The 18,711-nt window shown below is 47.0% G+C and overlaps 1 long non-coding RNA gene across 2 annotated transcripts in view; it reads right to left on the bottom strand.

Annotated features, from left to right (window-relative positions):
- Positions 1-18,711, bottom strand: part of LOC129735920 (uncharacterized) — a 43,671-nt gene that overhangs the window by 12,461 nt on the left and 12,499 nt on the right. The window contains exon 1 of one of the 2 annotated variants that reach the window (XR_008731914.1): positions 12,386-16,625. The exons of the other annotated variant lie outside the window; for it this stretch is intronic. This is a non-coding gene — a long non-coding RNA (uncharacterized LOC129735920). Of the gene's footprint in view, positions 1-12,385; positions 16,626-18,711 lie in introns of those variants that run through there. 2 annotated transcript variants of the gene reach the window in all.

Below are 18,711 nucleotides of genomic sequence, written 5' to 3'. Positions count from 1 at the left end.
GTCCTGTGCTATGAAAGTCACTGTGGCTGGGAGGCACTGGGCAACATTTCAGAAAGAACATGTACAAAGCAGCACTGCAAGACTGCTGCAGTGAGGCAGGTCAGCTGGATGGTCTATGGGGCCAACATGGGGACTCCATATTACCCTTTTCTTTCCAAGAATATAGGAGATTGAAGGCTTCCCTGTGCCTGCAAAACTTTTTCTTGCTGATCAAATCCTTAGGAGCGAGGAGCGGAGTTAGTGTGACCTGCCAAGCTGCTGAGTCAGGGGTATTCACAAACAGCACTTCCAAGCAAAAAGGTGCAAATGCTGCGATGACCCCAGTGCCTCAGGATACTGAAAACTAGCTGGGAGGGAAAGCTGGCCATTAAGGTTGTGGGGAAACAGTTCTGCTGCAGAAGTCACTGGTTCTGTTACAAAGTGAACAGCTGCACTTTCCGCTTTCAGTGGCTGCCTGTTACTCGATTCAATCCATCTCTCTTCATCCACACCATTTTCTGCCTGACATACTTGTGCACCCCCAGGCTGCATGTAACCTTCTAGCTTGACTCTGGGTGAAGGGAAGAATTTCACCATGCCTTGCCAGTTTGTGTATCAGGCAGGGAGGAGGCCAGATCCACACACTCCTTCGTATGCAGGTCCCTCTTGTTCAGATGTGCCGCGTAAAGACGACACCTGAAGGCCAGTGCTTCTTAGACCCCTTAGCTCTCTACTGGCTGGCTGTATAACACAGCCTGTCTTACCTGAAAAGACGAGCCTTTATTACACAAAACAGTACAAATCAGGCATGCAGCTGAAGACCAAATAGCTCACATTAGCGTCAAGTCACAGTGTGACATGGACTTCTGTACTAAGTGAAAATGTCACATGCTGGCTTCTGTTTCCTAACATAGAAGTGCATCAGCAGATTTTGACAGAAAATATGCATTGAACATCATATTGGTATTACTTCTTCATTTAAATAATTTTTAAATGAAAAAATGGTTTTGAAGGGAGGGTCCATCACAACTACTGGAAGGGGAAATACTCCACTCAGTCTTGGATGGGAAGAAAGGTGAGTTCAGAAAAAAATGGTCCATTCTATAACACAATCAGATCACCCCTGCCACATGTTGTCAAACCAGTCCTACTTGACTAATAAACAATAAAAATAAATATATTATCTTCCTTAGGCTTCTTACTCCATTTGCAGAAGGCAACAAGCAGGATTTTGTATGTTAATTTTGCAGTTTAATTTGTATTTTCCTTTTGGCCTATTATTAATCTCATAATCATCTCCTTTGCCTCAGCTCTTCTAAGAGGAATTAGCTGATGGAAGAGCAATAGTCCTGTCAAAGAGCTTCTTAAACCAAGGACAATCCTTCCTGTGAGACAAAAGAAACATTTTCTTCTGATGCCTGGGTTAAGGGAAATAGGTAACTATCAAATAAGCTGTTTCTTATTTATCTCTTTCCATTTCCCCAGCAGCAGCAGCCAGCATCCCTCTTCAGCCTATTGCTTCGGTGGAATTAAAATCCCAAAGCCTTACAGCAAATGTTGTATATCCTATAGTGATCCCTATACCTAGCATCATTAATTCTTGCTGGAGCATAACCAGAAAGCTCTCAAAATTGTCTCTGCAGTCACTGACGAAACAAATGACTTACTGAGAAGGGAATGTGTTACGAACACTGGTGGATTCTAGGTAGCCAGCTATCTCATGTAACGACCCAACAAATACTGGATGACGTAGCTAGCTGAGGTCAACACTCCTCACACAGGGTTTACCTTGACCAGCTACAGAGATATAATTATTCGCCATGGCTTGCTGTTCCAGTATGTTTGCTTGCTAAGGCGGACATTTCAAAAGATGGTATCACAGGAAATCAAAGTATAAAGGAATTATTTTTTTACTCTTACCCTCAAGCCCTCCTATGGCTGATATAATCAGTACAGCAGTGCTGTTTTGGAGGCAATTGATGATTAAAGCCTACAGAAGGAAGCACTTCAAATTATGCCAGGGAACACTGATTTTTCATGTATCTTTTGCCTTGTAGAGATGGCTTTTTGATGCTATGGGAGATGAAGTCAAATGAGATTTATATGTTATGGTATCAACCACAGGAAAAGGGAAGAAAACAGGCCCTTTGCTGTCTCTGTTATTAGGCATTCATGCCAGCTGGAACCACTGCCAAATAACTGTGGAAGACACCCCCAAAATCATCCCTCTGTGTGTGTGTGTGCGGAGAATACTAGCAATCAAATATTGTTCACATACGCTCTCTTCAGCTTCATCTCCCAGCCCCAGTTTCTAAACCTTGAGATCAGTATGTATGCTTGAGATGATTCTGATAAAAATCAACATGAAATGTGTTCTACAGTCTTACCCCATGGACACAAACTTTTAAAATTGCCTCCTATCCTGAAGGAATCATGGCTGTGATACTTTCTAACAGCAACAAGGAAAAGGATGGTGGCACTAGCAAACCTATAAATAGTTAAAGCAATGGAATCATTATAGTGAAATGGCAAAGACATCAATAATCTGCATAGACGTGTCTCTGGATTTGTTTTTTTTTTTTAATTTGATTGTTTAAATCTATGAGCCCCAGCAACTTTTTTTCTTCTTCTTTTACTCCTCCTTCCCCAGTTGAACAATGTGCATGTTCAGGGAACATAAGGAAAACTGGCAGATGAAGGAAGTTTCCTCTTTTGTTCCTCTGAGGTGGGGAGATGTTGGGTCTTTGTGTGTTGCCTCCATGGCCTCCAGTGGGGAGCAGGAACGGAAAGGGCGAGGACCCAAGGACTGAATGCACACCTACACGGCGCTTGACGGAAGTGCCTGGATGACAGAGTTTTCATGTCACTCCTCCTTTCCATTCCCTGTACTGGTGATCTGCTACCACATAATCAGGAAATGTCTGAGTGATACAGAATTATCAGTGGTGACCAGCCTGACCCTGAGGCACACAAAGGCAGCTACAACATGCAGCAGTGGGGACAAAGGGGGACTATTAAAGGTACTTCAGGCCCTACACAGTTACCAAGTAACAATTTAACATCTGTTTTAAAATGACAGCTCTCTCTGCAGAAAGTAGGTCATTTCTTCACTGTCGAATTCAAAACAGACCAACCATCGCTGTGTTCACTTAAACCCAGTTATTCCAGCTATCAGACAGTTTCTACTGCTGTCTTAAGCTAAAATTAATTCTGTGCACGTTACTGAAAATCCTTTGAACAACCCAGTCTCAGAGGTTGTGTTCAAATCACTCCTTTGTCCCCGGGGATGACAGAGGACTACATCAACGCTTCCTGTGTGGTCCGTGGATTTACACGCAGAGACCAGGGCTGCCCGCGGGTGGCCCGGGGAGGTCTCTGGGGTGCGGGGCGCAGGGGGCAAACAGCACTCAGGTTCCCCAGGCTTCCCACTCTGACCTAAAGCCCAGATCCTCCTGCAGAGCTCCGGGCCACGCGCCCGGCTGGGAGCCACCACAGCGGGAATGCCCTTTCCAACAGTGGGCAAGGAGCCAGTCACCAGAACCAACACGGCTCTACCCAAGCTTGAAGAGTCTCCTGCAGCGCAACTTAAAAACAACCTCAAAAACAATTCTGGAGAAATGATTATGGCCAGCGTGCAGAGGGGTTGGTTCTCTGCTCTGCCGCCTCTGCTGAGGTCAAACTGATACAAGTAACCTTAACAAAAAGTAAGTCGGGCCCAAAGCTACTCTGTACAAAGGTGACTTCTCTAGCCCTCTGCAACACTGCCTCAAATCTGAACGAGAATGATTTGTAAGTGGCCCAAGCTCCCTTTTTCCAACGCTGCCAGTGAAGACACAAGTCCATCAGATTGGTAGGACGACAAAGGAAAGCACAAGTGACTTCACTAAATCTTTTCTCTTGTCCCTAGGGCAATCAACCGCATAGTCCCGCGCAGAGAAGAAACCCACGTTTCTAAGCCTGGCTTTACAAGCTCGAGAAGTAAAGCTGTCTCTTGGGCTCCTAATCATACAAGGTCTTCACTTGGTCCTCTCCCTCTCAAACGGAAAACACCCCAACTTGACCCCTCATCTGACAGCTCATACCCTGTATTTTTATTGCTCCTGCACACACACAAGCGCTTGGCTGGCCGGAGTGCTAGGAACAGCCCACCCTTTCCCCATCACCGTGGTGGGTAGCTGGCTGCGGGTGGCGATGAATCGCAGTTGCTCTGAAGCTCAGTCTGATCGAGCAGGAGCCATGTAACGTCAGAGCACCTGAACAGGTCTGACTCCTCACGTCAGCTAATGAGCTTTTCATGGAAAGTTGGATTCTGTAACTAATTACATCTAGCTACACCCTTCTTATGACAAACACCTATTCCACCCTGTGTTTGCTTGAGAGAGATGACTAAGATGATTTGCTTGGAAAGAAACCAACCACAAAAGAGCATTTCCCTCCTGCTGTCTTCATACACCACATCTGATTAGTTTAATTTCCCTGTGCTGTTAAATGTCAAGTACTTTTGTTATGTGTACACTTATTTTTTTGAGTCTCCAAAGTGGACAAAAGGAGCTTGGGAAGATGATTTTTAAATTGTGCTCAAAACCTCCCCTGCTTGGAAAAGTACTTTTTGCCTCCTCCGTATGGTGCACTAATAGTTTGTAACCTATGCACAATACTTTGGACTCAATTTTCCTCCAATATTGTGGTAAATGTAAAGCTCCCAGGTAAGCCACTCAAGGCTCTGGAGGTGTGTGTGAAAGGGCAGTCACTCCCGCTACATGCAGCAGTGGCTGCAGACAGCCTAAGAGAAGGCTTTGATGTGGGAATGGAGGGGCAAACTCACATTACTGGCCTGCTCATGCATCCGAGGGTGGGAAACGAAAGCGGGGCCGTTTCTGACTTGGCCAAGAAGCAGCATTATATTTGCTGCTGGTTGAGGAGGATCCATCCATAGACCAAGCATAACAACAATAGCAGCATGCCTCTTTCTTCTACTTAAACTTTGAAGAACCCCCTCTGCAGGCAAGGAAACAATTTAGATCTCGGTGCCAGTGGAGCCTGCAGTCTGAGATGATGCTCACCCTACATACACTACAGGAGTGGGAAAAAATCCTGAGCAGGTTACTTTTCAGAGCAACAGTTTGTCATGCTCAGAGCCTGGCAGAACTTGCAGGAGGACAGTATAACCCTGCATGCCAGGGTACCCTAAGCACCCCACAGTTCTGGTCACAGTTTCAAACACAAGGTAATTAAATCATTTCAGTGAGTTACTACGTTACATAAAATAGACCTCTTGGAAGACACTGCGAATACACAGAGAGCAGCAAGCACACTATAAATCCATTCACTGGCTTAGTTCTCTCTGACTTCTTGATAAAGACAAACTCCTGAACTCAAGGCAGTTGCAGCCATAGGCTCCAAAGGTTTGCTGCTGTGCAACACGCAGCCATCGAGACTGCTCTCATGCAAACCAGGCACATGCATTTTCCTATACAGCAGCTTCAGCCTGACAGCACCAAAGCAGGAGCACCTTCTTCTGCTTGCTCACACCTTGGGCTGCACCCAGAGGACACTGCTCTCTGCATTCAAAGGCAAGCAAGCTGGGGCGGAAAGCAACTTCCAGATCTTTCTGTTCCACTCCTATCTTATTTCCAGATTGTAACAGAGGCAGATTTTTCATTTCATGTGAATTCCCTTAGGCCTCTGCTGTAAGGACTGAGGTGCTATTTTTTCCTTCTTCCTTGAATACCCTCAAAAAAGGCAAAAGGCATTTGGTCCAGATAAAAAAAAGGTACAAGCTTGAAGCAACTCTGTAAACACCAGTACATCTGTGGGATGACAATGATACAAAAAGATGAGAACAGGCCGTACCACCAGATCAGCCCAAAGGTACAAGCCAAGGAAAAGACCAAAGCACAGCTATGGAATTTGCAATTCATGTTTGTTTCTTTAGAAGCAGAGAGGCAAGTACAGTGCAAGTACAATAGTGAAAGGTGAAGGAAAACATCACACAAATGGGAATATGACCTAGAATTAAAAACTGATAGTCTAAACAAGGAACAGACAAGTTATCTGCTGAACTTTTTGGTCTCCAGAAATGAGAAGGATGCTGACAGTACCCACAGGGTGCCCTGCGGCACACAGAGAGACCACAGAAGGATGGCCCAGTGCCATTACTGTGCATGATGCTGCAGGAAGCATTAAGCCCCTACTGCTGAAGGATGCAACTGAAGCTGTGTGCAGCACTGTCACTCCTTGCTTTTCCCTGTCAGGCTGCAGAAAAGAAACTAAATGAGTTCTTAACACCATCCAGTCTCAGTCAGCCCGCCTCCAGACTGTCAGGTTTCTGTGGAAAGCCCATTGCTCCCTGGGGTCATTTTCACTGCACTTCAGCTCTTCCAGGAACTCAGACATGCTGACAGCAGTCCCTCCTCTGCCAGACACCCAATCAGAGCACCGACTGATGTTTTTCTAAAGAAGCTAATTGAACATGTCTTATTAAAAAGAAAAACAAAAAAAAAAAAACCAAAAAACCCAACAGCAAACCAACCAACACCCACTGCTTTGCTCTACAGGCAAATTCTACGAAACACAGAAAACCCAGAGGGCAAGACACTAGGCACAGGATCAGCTGGAAATACTGTTTAGGGAAGCACAAAAAGCTAATGATGAGCTTTCCTTGGGGTCTGGAAGGGACATAAGACCCACACCTGGCCTGCACCTTACACTTTGTTGAAGGGGTGTCTCAGTTCCAGGATCAATGCCTGGAGAAGTGCTAAAATGACAGTTTTACACACACTTTTCAGTGTGAGCTGTGGGGCAAAAGATGACTCAGAATTCACCATGTGACAGGAATTGCTGTTCACTACACAAACCCATTCGCAGTGATTAGCACACTGAAGTGGTGAAAGTAAGGCCAAGGACACTGAGCACACTCTGTATTTGTAGAGTTCCAGTTGCCCTCTCTGTACTGTAGTAACTCGTAAAGCAGCCTGCCTTCCTGCTGCCCCAAGGTTCTGAGATTAATCCCAACGTTACAAATACATCGAGCACTGCAAGGCTGGGAGAGTCATACTTTGATTACCTAAAAACTGTGAGGGAATATACCCCTTGGATATACAAGATGATTCCTGTCAGTCCCACCTATGCTCTTTACCATCCCACTCAGAAGTGGAAGGCTACTCCTGAAGGGACCAGAGCACACATGGGGCTGAACAGGAAGGCACTCATCACGCACCAGCCATGGTTTTACAAGCCTGGGGACACCAGGTCCCACAGAGCTATGCTGCTCTTGGAACCCAAGCTGGTATCACCGTGGCCATGTACTGAACAGACACAAAAGCTCAGAGTAGCTCCCGTTCCAGCATCTCTGCAGCATGACTTGTAGTATGCAAACACTTCTCCAGACTTTAAAAAGAGAATAGGTTGCTCACTGCTATAGGTCACAGGTATGGAAGCAAAGATGGAGCAGATAGGAAACAAGCTTTGAAGCCTCATACACACCATAGCTCTCACTTCAATGGCAAGATAAATAGAAATATAGCAACATAACACAGTTATTTATAGCAATTGGCTTCCTACAGATTTTTCATCTGAGGTTTTCTAAAGGGTTTATGAAAATGTGCCCACTTCAGCACAGGCGTAATTTTATCATGACTAGAATTAATCTTTAATCCACATATTGATGCACAAGTCACTAAAGGATATATAATAATCACTCCATACATCCCTATCCCACAAAAAGACAGCAATTCATTACGAGGCAGCACCTCCAAACTACAGTTTGGAACTGGAAGCCAGGAAGTGTTCACAAGGAATTTAGGGAGGTGAAACACATTATCCATAAATGTAGGCTGGACAGGACACAAAATTATTGCTCATTTTTTTATATTATGTTGTCTTGGACACTCTGACTCTAAATGTACCTATCTGTCATCTGAACAGAGGGTCTCCAATCCTGTGCAAGGTGAAGGGCCCAGGCACAGCTGAAAGGCAGATAATATAATCATCAGGTTGAAGGATGAACAGGGTTGAGACATCTTCTTCAGTGTCTCCCTGATACCTTCTATTTGTGGGACGTAATTCAACAAAGGCTTGTGCAGCTGCCAGAATAATGAATTCTATTTAAATTCCTCCAGCAGTCACAGCTAGAAAACAAATTCCTAGTATTTCTAGGCAGAAAACACCACAAATGGCAGCAGATGTGGTTGCTCTCCCCAGGAAGACCTAGGAGCAGGCAAGGAGAGCTCAGTGCAGATGTCCTCACTGCAGCAGATTATCCAGCTGCACAGGCAGCAGACTGCACTGCACTGCGTGTGCTCTCCTGCTCTGGTCTGCAGGCAGCAGAGCTATGTTGCTGAGCACCAGTAGGTCCCTCCTGCCAAAATGAGTCATTGCTGGTAGGGTGCAAACCAGGCAAGCACATTCTGTTTGCATCTGGGCAGTTTTAGAGGCCCAGTATTTCCAGCTGTGGGGTTAGTGAGGGCTGTGACAGCTCAGGTTTGGCCTCTGCATGGTATTTACTGTTATCACAGATGCTTTGCACAGCCTTCAAGCTGCTTAAACACCCCCTTTGGACTGAGAAGCTCCAATGAAGACAACTGCTAACGTGTTACTCCAGGATATTGTGTTGCCCCAAACCTTTCACCTGCTTCTGTTCCCTCCAACCTTCTATCAGATAGTCTCAAGCAACAGGAGAATAAAGTAACAAATGAGTAGGCAAACAAATACAGAGAGATACACAGTATCAGGAGAGAATTAATACATTGGCACCAGATCATGTTGGAACCCTATGGTGGTGTGAATAATTTTGGAACCTTCCCACCCACTGCTGAGCAAGAAATCTGCACAGGTTTTCCCCAGACCCCACTGGAGAGCCAGTTCATAGGGAAAAGCTCTTCCAATGATGGCGCTAATCTCAGATTGGACAGACGTCACCCACAGCTCACGAAACAGGGAGTCTCATGTCTTCTGCACCCTTCTTGGGTCACCACAAAGAGACCATACAGTCTGTAAACATTATGCTGCAACTATTCCCACTTTTTTCAAGCTGTTCCAAACTCCCTCCTGTGCCAGCCCCTGCTGCTAGTCTGCAGGTTCCATGGAGTCCAGCAAGCAGGATTTTCCGCCGCAACTCTTGGCATGACAATGTGGCACAGAGAACACCCAAGAGAGGGAAGGGCAAAAGCTGCTTTACTCCAGGAGCCAAAACAGCATGTGGCACAATTCAGTTAGCCAAAGTGCCGCGGACAGCCAGTCCACATTGCAGAGGACACAGCCACGCTTGGATTCTCAGTCCCAGGCATTGCTCATCGCTTGCAAGGAAACTTGCTCAGGCAAGAATAACTATGCAGTTACTGTCTGGAAGAGAAGGGGTTTCTCTGACAGGACAAAGGAACTTCTACAGCAAAATATCTGTATGTTTAGGGAGGGGTAGGATCTGTTTGCTTTAGGACACCAGTTTCCCATAGGTTTCCTATGAAACTGAAGCTGAACACCATCTTTACCCTTCAGATTAGGTAACAAATTCATAAAAAGTTAACTCATTGATAGCTACTTTGAGGAATCACTGTGCAGCTTGTTTCAAAGCTAACAGACAGAAAAGCTGAGAGTTGTTTCACCTTTTGGATACATATGTAATAAACAAGTTATGGGCAAACTTCAAACCTACCTTTCCTAGATGGAAGTAAATAGAAAACGCAACAATGGATCGATCAAAAAATCACTCAAGACTTCACAAACTAAAATGATAATTGCCCTACTACTCTACCACTGATCTGTGGTGGCACCAAGAAGTTTGTATCATGACAAAACCCCCTATCTTGACAGCAAGTAACATCTGAAACGCAGGTTCTATCCATGTAAGTATTAGCTGCTGAAACTGCATATACCTGAGTGAATAATGGCATATGGCACCTGCACCTACTTATGCCGGTTGCAGCAATGGAAAGAGAGAGAAGCAATACAGATTTTTTTTTTTTTTTTTATTAACTTGGTATAGAATTTCATGGCTTCCCTCAGCTCCATCCTGTCTCTTTGCTGCAGCAAAGCAACAAGTCACAAAACCAAGCAGGAGTCCTGTGTATTTTAAACATGTGCCTGCATCCCAGAGGAGAATATTTGGTGAAGGAGGGAAAAACTGAGACAGGAAAGAAAAAACTACTTACACTGTTCTAGCTACTTTCAAGCACAGCGAAGACACGCTAAAAGGCCTGGCAATAATTCCATTAAAGCACAGCACCTACAAAGGACCTGAATATATTGCTCTCCCAGTCCCTCAAAAGGCCTTTGCACAGAAAGGTAACTAAAAAGAAACTGAACCTGTTAGGAGAAAAAGGAAGATTCCTGATGAAGAGTCTACGGACAGTCTTTGAAAGACAGCTGCTAAGTGTGTGCATTCCCATTCATCAGAGCCTGCATCGACTACGCACCAGCAAAACCTCAGGAGACCATGAAGAAGCCATGACAAGGAATCACCCTTCACTAAGCATTCACCCTTGTGGTATGAAAGCTCAACAGGGAGGAAGCATCACGTTCAGGGAGATGGGCTGAAGGAGGGTGGACTCTCCTGAATTCAGGATTTCAATGCTTCCAGGTGAGCCAGAAGCGTGCAGGATGCCCTCCGCACCATGGGCAGGAAGAACGCTCCCTGGGGGAAGCTTGCAGAGCTGCTCCTACCCATGGCACCGGGCAAGTCCCATGTTCTGGTTTGGCCGCCATGCACAGCCCCCACTGCACCTTTCTTCCACGCACCCCCGGCAGCAGGGGTCTCTGCCCGCATCTTCCACATAGTTACGAGAGGGAGATCAGCCTAGCACAGCACTGCAACCCTTCGGTTATCTTTCTAGGAAAGAGCTAAGCCTTTTGATCTCCTACCAAAAACTAAAAAGCAAATTAAATGTTAATAAAACCTTAATAAAGAGCTACTCTTCTGCATTTTAATTAGTTGTTCACAGAACCCAAATACATCTAATATAATAAGAAAATGAAAGGCAACAAGGAAGTTGCTATGGCTTTGATGAAAAAGCTACTCCAGCAGCATAATCCTCGGAATCCATTAAAGTCTTTTACATGAAGAGCAAGAACAGCTGCCTCCCCCCGAAACATGAGCATATGCTTCTTCCCAAACCAAGGGCAGATGCAAGCCGAAAAGATTTTGGTAGCTCTCATTTTATGAAAGTTTCTCCACGGTGGAAAAATACACAGGAAAAAAAACAAGAAATGGAGAAGAAGAAAGGCTCAAAGCAGCATCAGAAAGTCTGATCAAATACTGGAAGCAGAATCATAATAAACGTATGGGAAGAAAGAGGTCTGTGGGCTGACTGATACCATAGAAAGGCATTAAATGTAAAAGCAAAGAAAATCTGCTATGATGTCTAGGGGAAAGCTGATGGCGTTGAATGAACAACATCTGAAGACAACACCTTTGCTGGCCAGAGCACAACGTGGCAGAGCTGTGGTTATCAGCTGGAGTCAAAAAAGAACAGCAAAACTCAGAGTTGGAACAGAGTTCACAGGACTTTTAAAAAAGCAGAACTAGAATCAAAATCGTGTGCAGAATGATAAAGTCCCAATAAAATTCATGGCACTGACGACGTCAAGGCCTGAGGGACCCATCTGGCCTGGCCCAGGAGAAAGCCAGAAAATGTAACTCCTTGCCTCCTCTCTTTGAACAACTCGCAGTAGTTAGCCCACCTTTTCCAGAAAAGCAACCCTTCCATCAGTAACATCTGGTAACAAAACCAGAAAAAGCAGGCGCTACCTGCTGCCTGCAGCTTTGCTACAGTGACTTATAGAAGTATCTTGGAAGCCAGTATCCAACTTCAACACTTCCTCCACTCAAATCTCTGATAATTTGAAGTCGACCCAGAGCAACTCAGTAACTGCATGTAGCAGACGTATTTAAAGTCCAGCACTGGGAGTAATTCACTCCCCCCAGGCTGCCAGCAGCATGTGAAATAATTTTATCTTGTAAATGGGTAGTAAGAATAACATTAATTTGTCAGTGTCATGCTGACTGTTTTCCTTAGAAGGTCTACAGGGCTTGGGAAAAAAGCTCCCATTGTCTCCTGCTTTGGAAGGAGGGAACATGCAGTGGGACTGAACCTGAACAGGCAAACGACTGATGAGAGCCACAGCACTGGGAAGCAGAAAGTGTGGGACAGCAGCACACGCCAGGCTCAACCTTGATTTGCTGCTTCTTGTTCCATTTATTCAAGGTCATGTGGTTGTGGGAGGTTTCAGGGTCTTGAAATCTCTGAGCTTCTGGCAGCCTCTCCAGCCCCTACCAAGGAGATGATGACTGATGGCGGGAAATTTTGACCTTTTAGCTCCATATCCTTTTTCTAAATTCCTGTGGTCGCTACTGGTATCTCCTGTGTAGCAAATTCTTTCTCTCTCTCCCCCGAGGAGCCAAACAACTCACTGTAGTAGAGCTCTGAGCAGGCCCTCGTGGCTCTGGTAATCTTCCCAGTCCCATGGCGTGACTCCAAACTTTTGCCCCCTGCCGCCGGGGAGCCCCAGGTCACTGGACGAGCTCTTTGCCATCCTTGGAATGGCAGCGAGAATTCCCTGAAGCGTCCCGTGGGCCCAGGCTGCAGTTCCAGGAACTGGCGGCTGCTGACTCGGCTTGAGCTCTTCCTAGAACTGCCGGGCCTTCGCTCACCCCTGGGGTGAGGGGCACGGCGGGGAGAGGGTGGAGGAGGGGGAGGACGGATGATGGGAAAGAGGCCATGTTGCGCAGACTCTTCAGCTCTCCAGACATTCCCCTCTCCTTTTTCATGTGAGTCCCAGGAGGATTATTTTTACCTTCTTTTTAAGTGTGGGGACGAGCCTAGCAGCAGCCTGCCTGCACTGGCAGTGGCAGCTCCCACCTCTCCCCCAGCTCGCCTCCCTGGCACTGCCTCCCCACTCCTGCTGTATCTCCCGTTTGCTTTCAGTAATTCCAGCTCCTGGATTTGAAAATGATTCTGCAAGAGGTGGCAGCCATGCCTGCGTATCACGCCACAACTCCTTTCCGAGTGTCAGCCTGCGTTATACCGGGAAACATCAGCAGTAACACGTACCACTAAGAAGGAAATTTGCCACAGGAGGGTGGTTTAAGCTAGGCTGAGCCTAACACAGGACATCTGTGCTACATCTCTACAGCCCCCTGAATGGCGGCTGGGTACAAAGGCTGTGTGCTGCTGCAGTCATGTCATTGTGCTTCTGACAGTGCTCGTTTTATCTAACAGATTTTCTATGTCATGGCTATCCCAAGCACTCACACAGAGCCACCTCGGCTCCTACCTCCCCTCCAAGCAGCTGTGTGTACAGCCCATCACACACCTAGCTATAAAGTTTATTTCTAGGGAATAGATGTCTACAGCATGAGCCAGACATGTCTGGAACCAAATTCTTTTCTTAGCTAATCACACACAGTTTCTCTTGCTTCGAGAAAACTGTGCCAAGATGATGGAGGAAGAATTTGGCCCGCAGTCCAGCTACTGCCCAGCACAGCACTTAGCTGTACGCAGGCTTGGGGTTTTCAGAAGGAAGCTCTCTGAGCACCTGGCTGAAGAATAACAGCCAGAAAACCCCAGAACACAGTCGATAAAAACTAGAAGCTGAAAGAAAGTAAATAAACTAAATGGGTTTTCCTGCTCTGACAGCCCAGGTTTTTCCTTCAATCATCTGCGCTGCAATGAAAGGTGATTATATTGCTCCATTTACAGAGTTTTTCCTGGCCTGTCCCCAAGGTCACAATACAGTGTGTTTATTTGATTTTCGTAAGGTCAAATAAGTATTTGGGTAACACAGAAAGTTTACTGTGGACTTTCACCTTTGGGATCTTAAACCAAAGCGTGACGGTTGCAATGAAAAAATATTTACTGCTGTTTACATATATTAGGGGGGGCTTTTGAAAGAGGGAAGGCTTTCAGTCTCATTCCACATCCTTCTCAACAGCTTTTCAAAGATTTATTATACATGAGGAAAGAGAAGCAAACATCAAGATCTAGACTTTACAGTGTTCCCAGAACACATTGCCGATCCTCCTGAGTGACCAATCTCAGACAAGTCAGGCACATCCAGGGAGTTATTCACACTGATTTGTGTGGAAGAATTCTAAGCAATCAGTACCGTTATTACCAATCACATACCTGGGGCTACTGTGTTCACATACCAGTCTAAATACGTGGGCAGAAGCTGCAGTTAGCAAGTCAGGTGCAACACCACCCTTTCCATGGGACCCAAAAGACCACTGGCATGGCTTATCAGCTTCCTTTATCTGGAAAACTCAACTTGGGACTTCATGTAGTTTGTGAAAACAGGCCATCAGGCACACACACTATCCAAAAGGCGTTTTGTCCTACTCTCCACATCCCCCAACTCCATGGTCTATTTGGTGATAGTCCTTTTTCAGTTTGTAGTGGCCACAGAAATAGTCAGAAATCAAGAGGACTGGGAGCCTGACACTGGTCCAGAACTGTGTCTCACTTTTCCAGAAAGAACAACTGCAAATGAAACCATCTCTCCCTACCCAAGTGGAGAACGACTGGCAAAAATCCATGCTCCTGAGACACCTCCAGAAATCAGAACACACCACATGGGGAACAACGTGAGCTGATGCTGAAGTTGCACCAACACTGACCCTGGACAAACGTGCACTGGTTTTGACCCAGCAGCACAATGACTGCAGTGACCACACGGGAATACAGAGTTCAGCTTCCCTCAGATCCAAGCCCCTTTCTGATACAGAAAAGGAAGAAAAGACATGATAAAATACACACCAGACACCAGAGTTCACCAGAGGCATCATCAAGTTGTCTTACACCAGTGGTTTTCAAGCTGCATCCTGAGAACTTGGGGGTTTTCCATGGATTACTGCTGACATCCATGAAAGACGACTAATTGGAGGAAGCCTACTGTCAGGAGGACTTTCTGATGGAAAGTTTTGAGTTAGTCATGTTGAAAGTGTTGACAACCACTACTTTAGGTGATGAGTTGCAAACAGTTTCTCTGAGTCTTTTAATGCCTTGGGTGGGAGCTGACAGGTGATGTGATGCTCTTTCTCCTCCCACCTACATACTGAGCTACATCCACTCCTTCCTAATTTAGCTCCTCCTGTTAAATTCCAGGCTAAATTAACTCTTGCTCAGGCAAAGCAGGTTAGGTCATTTTACTGATATGAGAGATGAAAGATGCAAGAAAACCATTTTTTCTTTCTGTTTAGAAAACCAGCTTTTTTTTGTCATCACTCATCACTCAAATTCTGCTAGTCAAAACAGTGAATTTTTGAATCCCTGCAGCAAAATATAAGAAAAACAAACCAGATGTGATTCCACCCTCCAGGCGATGCAAAACTGCACGAACTACATAACCCTTCCTTCATGTACTGACCTCTTAATACAGAGTGTACCATCACTGCTGCCAATTTGCCCATGTAGCCATACTCCAGTCTGAGAAATGATTGTCCTTAATTCCTTCTCCACAACTTTAATTGTGCTGCTGCTTTGTCTTGCCCACTACAGGACCACAAAGCTTCCACCTTTTCTCAGACAATGGCTGATAAGCTGAACAAGATGTTCCTTTCTTCTTCGTTCTGGACGTACTGTTTCTGCAGCCATCAAGGCCTAACTGCATAAACTATAAATAATATCTAACCCTCAAGATGGTGATTAAACTTGTTCATTATTGCTACAGTATCAGACACACCTGCCTCTTACACTATGTTCCATGTGATGGAGGTGTAAGAAAGCAAGCATCTAGGAGAGAAGAGCAGGTCTGCAATAGGCTTTAGGAACTACCCCCTAAATTCCTGATAAGCCAGAGCAGGATTTGGCCCCAGCACAGAGGATGGAGCTCCTGGCATCCTGACCAGCCCTCCGTAGCCCTGCCAAGGACAGCAAGATGCTGTGAATGTTCACTGAGGTCAAAGCAACCCAGGGTGTACTGTACACCCAACAGTTTACAAAGGGCTTGCACACATTCACACACAATGTAATGCACAGAAAGGAGTAAACAGTCCGCCGTTAGCTGGTGCCATGGAAATTCAATAAAATACAGAACCAAATGTAAAAACCATACTGATTCACACATTTTCGCTGTTTTCTTTCCCCCTGTTTCATTCAGGCCATATTCCGCTCAGTCTCTTCTTTCACAGCAGTTGCTGTTTTCACCCTTTTTACTCCCTCCATTGTTTCCACACCTTTTTTGTTATAATAAAGTAGCTCCTCAGTTGATTTCTAGACTTCACACATTCCCTCCCCCATTTTCCACAGGGGACGTCCAATATTGCTTCTTTCCCTTTTATTTACCCCTGTTTTCTTCTGGTCCCAACACAAACGCACAACCATGTTCCAAACTAAAAGGAACAGCCACTGCAAATGCAGTCAGTCATCTGCCTGACCTCATACCACCACTTGGCCCAAAACCAACAAAAAGCATCTTTCCCTTTCTTGCTGTTCTCCATGCCCCTCCCTATTTAGAATCAGAGAGTAACAGAATTGTTCAGGTTGGAAAAGACCTTTAAGACCATTATGTCCAACTGGTAACCCAGCACTGCCAAGTCTACCATTAAGCCATGTCCCTCATTTCCATGTCTTTTAAACACCTCCATGGATGGTGGCTCAACCACTTCCCTGGGCAGCCTGTTCCAGTGCTTGACAATCCTTTCAGTAAAGAAAATTTTCTTAACATTCAATCTAAACCTCCTGTGGTGTGTTTTAACGCCATTTCCTCTTGTCCTGTTGCCTGGGAGAAGAGACCGACCCCTCACTGCCCACAGCCCCTGTCAGGTCGTTGCAGGGAGCGATAAGGTCCCCCCTGAGCCCCCTCCTCTCCCGGCTGAACACCCCCCGTTCCCTCAGCTGCTCCTCACAGGACTTGTGCCCCAGCCCCTTCCCCAGCTCCGTTGCTCGTCTCTGGACACGCTCCAGCCCCTCAGTGTCTGTCTTGCAGTGAGGGGCCCAAAACTGAACACTGGATTTGCGGTGCGGGCGCACCAGTGCCGAGCGCAGGGGGATGGTCACTGCCCTCGTCCTGCTGGCCACACTGTTTCAGATACCCGCCAGGATGCTGTTGGCCTCCCTGGCCACCTGGGCACAGTGCCGGCTCGTGTTCAGCCGGCCATCAACCAGCACCCCCAGACCCTTTCCTGCCAGGCAGCTTCCCAGCCCCCTGCCCGAGCCTGCGGCGCTGCGGGGGGTTGTTGTGACCCAGCTGCAGCACCCACCGCTGAGCCTTGTTCAGCCTCACACGGTTGGCTTCAGCCCATCGGTCCAGCCTGTCCAGATCCCTCCGCAGAGCCTTCCTGCCCCTCAAGCGCACCCACACTCCCCCACAAGCTGTACCAGTACCCTACGTACCGGGGCTGCGCTCGATCCCCTCGTCCAGATGGCCGATGAAGGTACGAGGCAGAGCTGGCCCCACACGGAGCCCTGGGGAACGCCGCTGGTGCGCGGCCGCCAGCAGGATGTTGCTCCATTCCCCACCGCTCTTGGGCTGGGCCAGCCAGCCAGCTTCTCACCCAGTGAGCAGCGTACCCATCCACGCCAGGAGCAGCCAGTTTCTCCAGGAGAACGCTGTGGGAGCTGGTGTCAAAGGCTTTACTAGAGTCTGGGTAGGCAACACCCACAGCCTTTTCCCCATCCTCTAAGCAGATCACCTGGTCGTAGAAGGAGATTGGGTTCGTCAAGCAGGACCTGCCTGTCATAACCCCACGCTGGCTGGGCCTGATCCCCTGGCTGCCCTGCACATGCCCCGTGGTGTGATCTGCTCCATCCCCTCCCCCGGCACTGAGGTGGGGCTGCCAGGCCTATAGTTCCCTGGATCCTCCTCCCGGCCCTTCCTGCAGGTGAGCGTCACATTTGCTGACTTCCAGCCACTGGGGACCTCCCTGGTTAGCCACGACTGCTAGCAGATGGCTGGAAGGGGCTCCGTGAGCACTTCTGCCAGCTCCGTCTGTACCCTTAGGTGGATCCCATCTGGCCCCATAGACTTGTGTGTGTCTAAGTGGTGCAACAGGTCACTTGACCACTTCCCCTTGGATTATGGGGGCTTCAGTCTGCTCCCCGTCCCTGCATCCCAGCTCAGGGGGCTGGGTACCCAGAGAATAACTGATCTTACTGTTACAGACTGAGGCAAAGACAGCATTAAGTATCCCAGCCTCTTCCTCAGCCTAGCCACTGTTTCCCCTCTGCATTCAACAAAGGATGGAGATTCTCCTTAGCCCTCCTTCTGTTGCTAAAGTATTCATAGAAACACTTTTTCTTGTCTTTAACATCAGTAGCCAGATTAAGTTCTACTCGGGCTTTGGCCCTTCTAATTTTCTCCCTGCACAACCTCACAACATCCTTGTAGCCCTCCTGAGTTGCCTGCCCCTTCTTCCAAAGGTCATAAGTTCTCCCTTTTTTCCTGAGTTCCAGCCAAAGCTCACTGTTCAGCCCGGCTGGTCTTCTTTCCCACCAGCTTGTCTTTTGGCACATAGGGACAGCCTGATCCTGCAGCTTTAAGATTTCCTTCCTGAAGAATGTCCAGCCTTCCTGGACCCTTTGGCCCTTCGGGACTGCCTCCCAGGGGACTCTATCAACCAGGCTCCTGAACAGGCCAAAGCTGGCCCTCCAGAAGTCCAAGGTGGTAGTTCTGCTCACCCCCCTCCCTACTTCTCTGAGAACAGAAAACTCCATCGTTGCACAATTGCTGTGCCCGAGGCTGCCTCCAACCATCACATCACCCACCAGTCCTTCTCTGCTCACTAACAACAGGTCCAGC

This window comes from Falco cherrug, chromosome 4 (genome assembly GCF_023634085.1).
Source record: "Falco cherrug isolate bFalChe1 chromosome 4, bFalChe1.pri, whole genome shotgun sequence".
Classification (NCBI taxonomy): Eukaryota; Metazoa; Chordata; class Aves; order Falconiformes; family Falconidae; genus Falco; species Falco cherrug.
This window is presented reverse-complemented; position numbering and strand designations above follow the sequence as displayed.